Below are 8121 nucleotides of genomic sequence, written 5' to 3'. Positions count from 1 at the left end.
AAGTGGCGTTTTTGTTGCACGCTAACGTAATATTTAAACCACTTGGTTTGTTTGTTTCTCAGAGAATTCATTTTTCACTTTTCAGTTAACCGGGTTAATATGTAACTGGAAGTTTTATTTCAGTTACTTTTAATAGGGAAAAAACACTTTTAGTTACTGTACAACGGAAAATAGGTAACATATGATGTATATATATAGTATAAGTTAAACCAGAATTCTCTCAGTTCGTTTTTATGTTGTATATTATCATTTCTGTATATTATCGCTCCATGGTGGAATAGCGCGGAGAAAGAATTTTGGTTTCTCATTTCAGCTGTATCATCATCATCAATGGACAATTTACTTTTTTTGCAATTAAGTTTAATTGATAGTTGAAGCTCAGTTTAAGACAAAACTAGTCTTCAATTAGACAAATAACTTAAACATATTTTTTGGGTGTTGTAAAGTTGTGTAGCGTTAATATCGCTACTGAAGAATGTATTTTAATTCTGATACATCTGTGTTATTTTATTTTGTGTTTGGAATTGTTGAGTTACAACAGACTTCATAGAGCAGATAAAGAAGTTTGTTGTAAAGCTACAATAAAGTCATTACAACAAAAGTACTATTTGTTGAATCATTCCTTTTAGAGGTCAGTTGGTCTACAAGTGACATTTTTTTCCTTTTTAAACAAATGTTTATTTTATTGCTGTTTTTTAAGAGATTAGGTTAGTAGTGAAACCCTTTATTGAATAACTGTTATTTTATGCTCGTCTGGTCTCGCCATGGGTATTTTGGCTTGACCAAACTCGGCTGATATGCTTCCGAAGTGTACCAAAAAGGTACGGTTAGGTATAAAAATCGTACTTCTGTCTTTCACAAATTCCTTTTTGTTAAAATCTGAGGTGATGTTGGTGCTGTAATGGAACGGCTTGGTTAGCGATCAATTAGTGGATAGTTTCGGGAAGTAAACGGTCGTTGAATTGGTGAAAATGTTAGTTCAAGAATCTAACCAATCAAATAATGTGTTTCCATGGTCACCTTTCCCTGGGGGAATCCCCCAGCGTCACTGACGGTCTGTTGATGCATGGGCTGCACATTAAGACAGGATAAAGCATGTAAGAACACATGCATTAGCCGCTGAGGCCAAAAAAAAAAAAAAAAAAAAATGGATATTCTTAGCTAACTGCTTGTGAACAAGTCTGAACAATGGAGAACGATAGCCAATCGTATGCTTTGCATTGAAGACAACCAAGTAAACCCTGGCAAGTCGCGAAGCAGTTTCAAGGTGAGGTTTACTGCCGTAACAAAACAAGATCTCTTAAATTGAAGATACTGAAAAATAGTATTTTTAAAATATAGAAAAACCTAAAAGAATAGGCGTTGTCAATAATTTAACTATAAAACATTGCGATGAGACAAAAGTTAAAACCGTTACGGTTAAAAACTCTAAAAACTGTGAAAAGCTCTAAAAAGCGACGACGTTTCGACGTTTACTCAACGTCATTTTCAAGTCAAAATGAGTAAGAAAACGTTATTTGAATATAAATGTACAAAACAAATCCTTAGAGACTTACATAAAACACTATTAAATGCGAGAAATATTTGCACGCAGTGTCACGTAAACAGTTTAGCATGAACGGAGTCCTTCTGGGTATTTAGCCCAGGTTTTAGCTCCTTAATAAACATCTCTAATATTAAGCAGTCAAACTTCGCGTTCTACATTTCCTCAAAATCGAGAATTGTTTGTCCTTCAAATCAGACTTCGATAGGCCGGCCATGGTCTTCCAAGTGTCTTCCAATTGCAGAATGTTTATGCTCGCCAATGCGTTGGTGCAAGTGTCGGGTTGTGTACCCGACATAATCTGTCGCACAGATCACATTGAAATTTGTAGACCACGCACTGATTGTTGACAATCGGCGGCTTCTCTTTCGGGTCGAGGACTTGACTGATCTTTTTTGACTGAAAGACAGGCTTTATTTGTACTCCAATTTTTGCGCTCAGATTTTGCATTTCTCTTTTTACTAAGTTGGCTGATTGTTGATCTTTAAATGGTAGTGGTACCACGATATTAGAGGTGCCATCATTTGCATCATCAAGCGCAGTAATATTGTCGATATTGCGTAGAAATTTACAGGATAATCCAGGTTTAGAAAGGTAGTTCGAAGCTTGTCGCAATCCTCGGAAAACGCGGTAGGAGTCGATGACAGGCGATAAGCGCGATTTATCATTGTGGAAAGTAAACACCCTTTGTAACGTTTGTCCACATGGCTATTCGTCTCTGATTGCGTGCAGACAGCTAGCATGTACAGACTGAGACATACTATATTTACTCACTGAGCGGAAAGAGAAAGTCTTGCAGGGTTGACCGCAGCGGAAAGTTCTTAGGTGAACAGGTGGTGGGAAAAGTTTTCAAGCGGCAAATTCACACCCTAGGCCGGGGTGTGGACAAAACGTGGGGTAGGCCATGACCTACCTTGTGGCCTACCCTATGGCCTAACGGTGGTCAGATTTTTAAAAACATTTACAAAACATCAGTAAGAGTCGAACGAGTTAGCTGGCATAAAATTACATCCCTCTAATAGGGGTATACTAAAAAGTCACTAACACGATTATCAACATCAGAGGGAACAAAACAATGTCAACCTTACAGCACTCAGCCTTGAAACGTCCTATTTCTTGCTCTCTTCGACGTCTATCTTCCCCAGACAAGCAATCAACCATAACGGCAGGTTAAGAGGGCAGGGAAGGGCCCGGGGGAACCCCCATATAAAAAGGACCGGGGTGCCGGTCGGAAATTTTGACAAGAAACCCTAAGAGGTGCCAAGATCCTTGTTTGCGGGCGTGGTTTGAAATTTTCTCCTCCCCTAAGAGGTACCAATTCTCACATAAGACACTATCTCCTGTCATATTTTTGAGCTCAATACCCTAAAAAGTACCGCAAAAGCTCCCGTTGTGGACCTTTTGAGGCTAAACACCCTAAGAGGTAACAAAACTGCGTTTTTAACCCCAAAAGGTATAGAAAGCACCCCCGTCATTTATGGGAGTCCCCTCCCCCGGGGGAACGGCTGATATCACGTGGTCACTGAGAGTATCCAAAATGGCGGCTTCACGATCCATACCGGCTGCCAGTTTGTAGCATAGAGTGGAGTGTAAACATGTAATGAACAGCGTTAGTGACTGTTTGTGTTAGTGTAGTGTTTAATAGTTGGTGACTTTTTAGTATACCCCTGTAAGAGGGATACAAGAAACCACAAGGAATATAATTTTATGCCACCTTACTCATTCGACTTTTTGTTTATTTTTTAAAAAAATCTGACCACCGGTAGGCCATAGGCCCGGGGGGGATACTTTGGGAATTTCTGGATGGGGATGTGCCGCTGTGACCCCGGAGCCCCTAGCCTATACCAGAGCTAGTTCAGCTGAATTTTGCTAACCTTTACTAGAGTGAACTCCCCAAATCTCCCCATCTATTGACACTGTTTAGGCTGATTTGCGTAAATTTAAACTTGCCGATTTCATTTTTTTATATTTTTGAGTGGCAATTTCTGGTTTCCTTAATCTAGATAAAATCTTCAACCAACCAGTCAGTTTTGTGAAAAATGATACCCTATTCTAGACCCAAACGCTCTGATTTATATACCCTATCCTAGAGTAAACTGCTTGAAAACCATACCCTTCACAGCGGCACATACCTACATAGCCCATATATGGGAGTGCCCCCCTCCCGGGGCCATAGGGTAGGCCACAGGGTAGGCCATGGCCTACCCCACGTTTTGTCCACACCCCCCTGGGCCCTCATGGTCATTCTTAAAAACAAACATTTCAGTCTGGATGTCAACTACGGAACCGGCGTCTACTGTCAAAGGGAAAATAAGGTGACGCAAGTAGAGTTCATTTGCCGGTTGCTTCCTTTCGATTGAAAGTTCAAAAGTATTAGGCCACGATGGACCATGGACACAACGGCGAGAAGGATATTTTGTTTTCATTTGGTTTAATCACCGATATTCAATATGCTGACATAAACGATCGGCAAAACTATTCAAAGACAAAATGGCGACGGTACCGAAACGCACTGTTTTGCCTTCAAGAAGCAGTTGCACATTGGAAAGCAGTTGAGAAGTGTTCACCAGCGTTTATTGTTCAGTTGGGAGATATTATTGATGGTTTTAACGCAAGTCTGGTCGATGCGAATAATAACGAAAGAAATTTCTCAAAAGAAGCACTCGACACTGTGATGAAGGAGTTCTCGAAGCTTCCTCATGAAATGCCTGTTTTTCATAACTTGGGAAATCACGAGCTTTATAATTTCTCTCGTAAGGAGCTCGCAAAATCAGTTCTTCATCCCTTCAACAGCTGTGCAAGTGCCTCATACCTTAGCATGCATCAAAGCCATCCAGTAATCAGCAAAGGAGGAACCAAACCATTTTATTTCTCGTTCACACCACATCCCAAATTTTGTTTTGTTTACTTGGATAGCTACGACGTAAGCATACTTGGTGAAGATGAGAGTAGCCCTCGGTACAAACGAGGCATTGAAATGTTACGCAGGCACAACAAGAATGAAGATCTGGAGAGCCTGGATGGCCTTAATGGCCTGGAGAGACGTTTTGTTGAATTTAATGGTGCTATTGGTACAGCACAGCTGGCATGGCTGAAAAATGTCCTTCAACAGGCGCAGAAAAATGGCCAAAAAGTTGTCATATTTTCTCACGTCCCCATCCACCCAGGAAACAGAAAGCCACTTGACCTGCTGTGGAACTATGAGGATGTCCTTGAGGTGCTGTGGCAGTTTCGCTGTGTGGCTGCCTGTCTTCATGGTCACACCCATCAAGCTGATTATTACTTGGATGAAAATGGCATTCATCACTTGGCATTTGAAGCTGTCGTCGAAGCACCACTAGATTCCAATGCATTTGCAACACTTCACATCAAAAGTGATTCCATTGTCACCGAAGGTTTTGGTGTTATAAAAAGTCAAGTGTTAAAATTTTCTCACTGATATGCACATAATTTTTTAACCGTAAAAATATACATTCCTCTCTCACAGGAGGTTTTTTTTTAAGTTTTGAGCCCTCTCCTTACTCCTTTGGAATCAAATCAAGCTTCATGCTTGCCCTTAAGAACTTAAGGTTTTGAAATCCTCTCCTCCCTTGGATTTGCCGATGATGTTTCTTGGGGAGGGTAAGGATGTTTCCTGGGGTCAGGCATTTTGTCATTAGTGTTTCGAGGCCAGCTGGATTACTGTTTGCCATTTAACCTTAGGTAGCACTCGTGCCTTCTACAAGTGAGTAGTGAACTTGATCATAGTGATTCTTGTTTTCTGATGGGACCATTCGGTAGGGAAAAGCCCACTAACTTCTTTGCAAGGTCCTTAAGTCCAACACCTGGTTTCAGACTCCCATTTGAGTTGCCTGCAGTAAAGGCTTATGCAACATACCATTTCTTGGCTTGATATTGAGTGACCCCATGAGGGGCTCCTGACTACATGTGTTTCAGTATAAGTTACGTGCATTTGTTTGCGAGCTGCTCTGGCAAATATGGATGGTACCTCAATGTGCTGCAGTCATCATAGCAAATGTTCATGTGCAAAATTCCATTAACTCTATATCACTACCACAGACAGCTTATAGTGGTGGGCCTCATGATTAATTTGTATATAACTTCTATATTTATGAGGAGGAGGAGGAGGCATGGTGGAGTGGTTATAGACCACCAGACTTGAAATCTGGAGGTTGCAGGTTGAGAATTCTTGTTCTGACCACTAGCTGGTGTTGTTCTTAGAAGTCCCCAGTTCACTCCTTGTTCATGCTTGCAAATAGCCAGCTGGTGTTCTCCCACCCGTTTGAAATTTTAACCGTGTTATGTTCATGTACATTATTTGTTTCATTGTTTGTTTCCTCCGGTCCTGAAAAGCCTCACTGTAGGAGTGGTCAATTAAGGTATTAATATTTTATTTATTATTTACTTATTTACAGAATGTCACAGGCCTTTTTACTAATATCAAGCTGGTCTCTGTAAAGAAATCTTATTTATTCGAACTTGATCATGTTCTAGCATCAAAGAGATGCAACTTGCATAATTTACGACTTACTTCATGTAACAGCTTGTGCTTAAGTTGCATGTGAAATCTCTTTTTTGGCTTTCTTGGCTTTTCTATTTTTTTAAATTTTGAAATCATTGTATTAGGGGTTTATTTCATGCTGATGAGCATGGAACTGTATACAAGGCAATAATAGCTTTTAACATGTCCCTAAGTTATGGATTATTGGTGCTGTAATCTTGTATGCCAGTTTTCCATAATTGTGAATAAGTTTTATATACTGGATTGTTGGATAATGCAATTCAAGAGTTTTCACTGGCTTAGCCATCGTGGTATTTTATCGATTACATCATGGTCTACTAATAACATTATGGCAAGTGTATGTGTAATGTTTTTGGCTGTTTTTATTTTTATTTTTTTTTAGTTTTCTTCATTTTGGGGGTGTTTTTAATGAAACAATATTATTTCACTCACACTTGTTAGATATGAGATGACAATAGCCAACTCAGCACTGCATGCCTCATTGGCTATCTAACATCTCATATCCAACAGTCGTTCATTGTTAAATCTGCATACAAGCCAAGTGGCTCATCAGGCTGGAGCTTATCCCGGTTTCAGTACCACGAAGCGACTAGGAGTATTTCTACTCCCCCCTGGATGGGATGCTAGTCCATTGCAGGGTTACCTCCCGGCATTAAGTTCGCCGGTACCCATTTATACACCTGGATGGAGAGAGGCACTGTGAGAGTAAAGTGTCTTGCCCAAGAATACAACACAAAGTCCCCAGCCAGGGCTTGATCCCGGACTGCTCTCTCCGGAATCGATCACACCGACCATGAGGCCACTGCACCTCCCTGTTAAATATCGTTTTACTTTGCTCACACATTTTAGTGGACAGTCAATTATATAGCTGTCCACTAAAATGTGCGAGCAAGTTAAAACAACCCTCCCAATTCCAACAGCCCAGAAAATGGCTTGAAAAGGCTTCTAAAACAGGATGTCTCTTTATCATAATTTTACATATCTGGGAACTAAAGTTTGTTTATGGAACTAATTCAAAAAGCAAACCCTGCATTTAGCTTTTTTTCAATCTCCCTAAAAGTCTTATTCAATCTCTGCCCCTCCCCCAACCCCCAGAAATAAAAGCCAGAGAATTTTGGGCCCAGACTAAGTCCTTGGATCACACAGGGTTTTGCCAACCTGGGACTATTATGGCTGAATGCTCCCTTGATTCAGGCCCTTATGAGAGCCATGATTGTAATGTCATTTGAGGGAACTGCTTAAAAAATTCTTTCCACTTTTTAAACTTCAAAAACTACAAAATCTTGTTGCGTGAATCTTGACTTCTTCTGTATTTTGATGCCAATTCTGACATTCGCTTTATGTTAGACTTGGCAGGAGAACACTAGATGCTGATCAACTGAAATTGCAAACTGCTGCCATATTTTGCCTGTAAATGACTAAATGATCTTGGACCTGAATATCTGCGATCAAAGTTTACTGACCATAGGGAAGTTTTTACTTGTTCAATAAGGGACTGTGCTTGAGGCAAATTAACTGTTCTGCTTCTCTGCATCAACTTTTTAAACAACAGTTTTCAACTATAGTGGTGCGGTGCAATAGGACAGTTTACCTTTTGAACTATGGCAAACACAAACCCTCACCAGTCTTAAATACAGCAGCAGTGGTTTCTTTTATATTTGTGTACAGGCCATGTTTGTATTCTCGGTATTGGACTGGAGCTAGCTTGCAACTGAAGCTAATGTGGGCAATCTTTTCAAATGTAAATGACTCTAATCGCTTTTTAATGATATTCCCCCGCACAAGCCTCCATTTCAATCTAGTTCCAGTCCAACACCGAGAATACGAATATGGCCTATTGATCTGTGCAATTATAAAGTCAGAAAACACACAACATTTGTGACAAGCAGGCATTTTTCTTTTATTGTTACTGTCATTATTTTGAAACTAAATATAAACATAGTTTGTTAGGTCTGACGTTTTTAATAACCATGTGGAAACAAAGTCACTGCCACGTAGGGATTATATATTTATTATGTAACTAGGCCTACTTGATGAGAGTATACGATTTGATAAT

The 8121-nt window shown here is 40.0% G+C and overlaps 1 pseudogene; it reads left to right on the top strand.

The window, feature by feature from the left end:
• Positions 1-1540: 1540 nt before the first annotated feature.
• Positions 1541-7823, top strand: LOC145481132 (manganese-dependent ADP-ribose/CDP-alcohol diphosphatase pseudogene; annotated as a pseudogene).
• The last annotated feature ends 298 nt before the right edge of the window (positions 7824-8121 follow it).

The sequence above is a fragment of the Orbicella franksi genome, chromosome 3 (assembly GCF_964199315.1).
Source record: "Orbicella franksi chromosome 3, jaOrbFran1.1, whole genome shotgun sequence".
In the NCBI taxonomy this organism is placed as follows: Eukaryota; Metazoa; Cnidaria; class Anthozoa; order Scleractinia; family Merulinidae; genus Orbicella; species Orbicella franksi.
The sequence above is the reverse complement of the archived record's forward strand: the minus strand, read 5'-3'. Positions and strand labels throughout refer to the sequence as shown.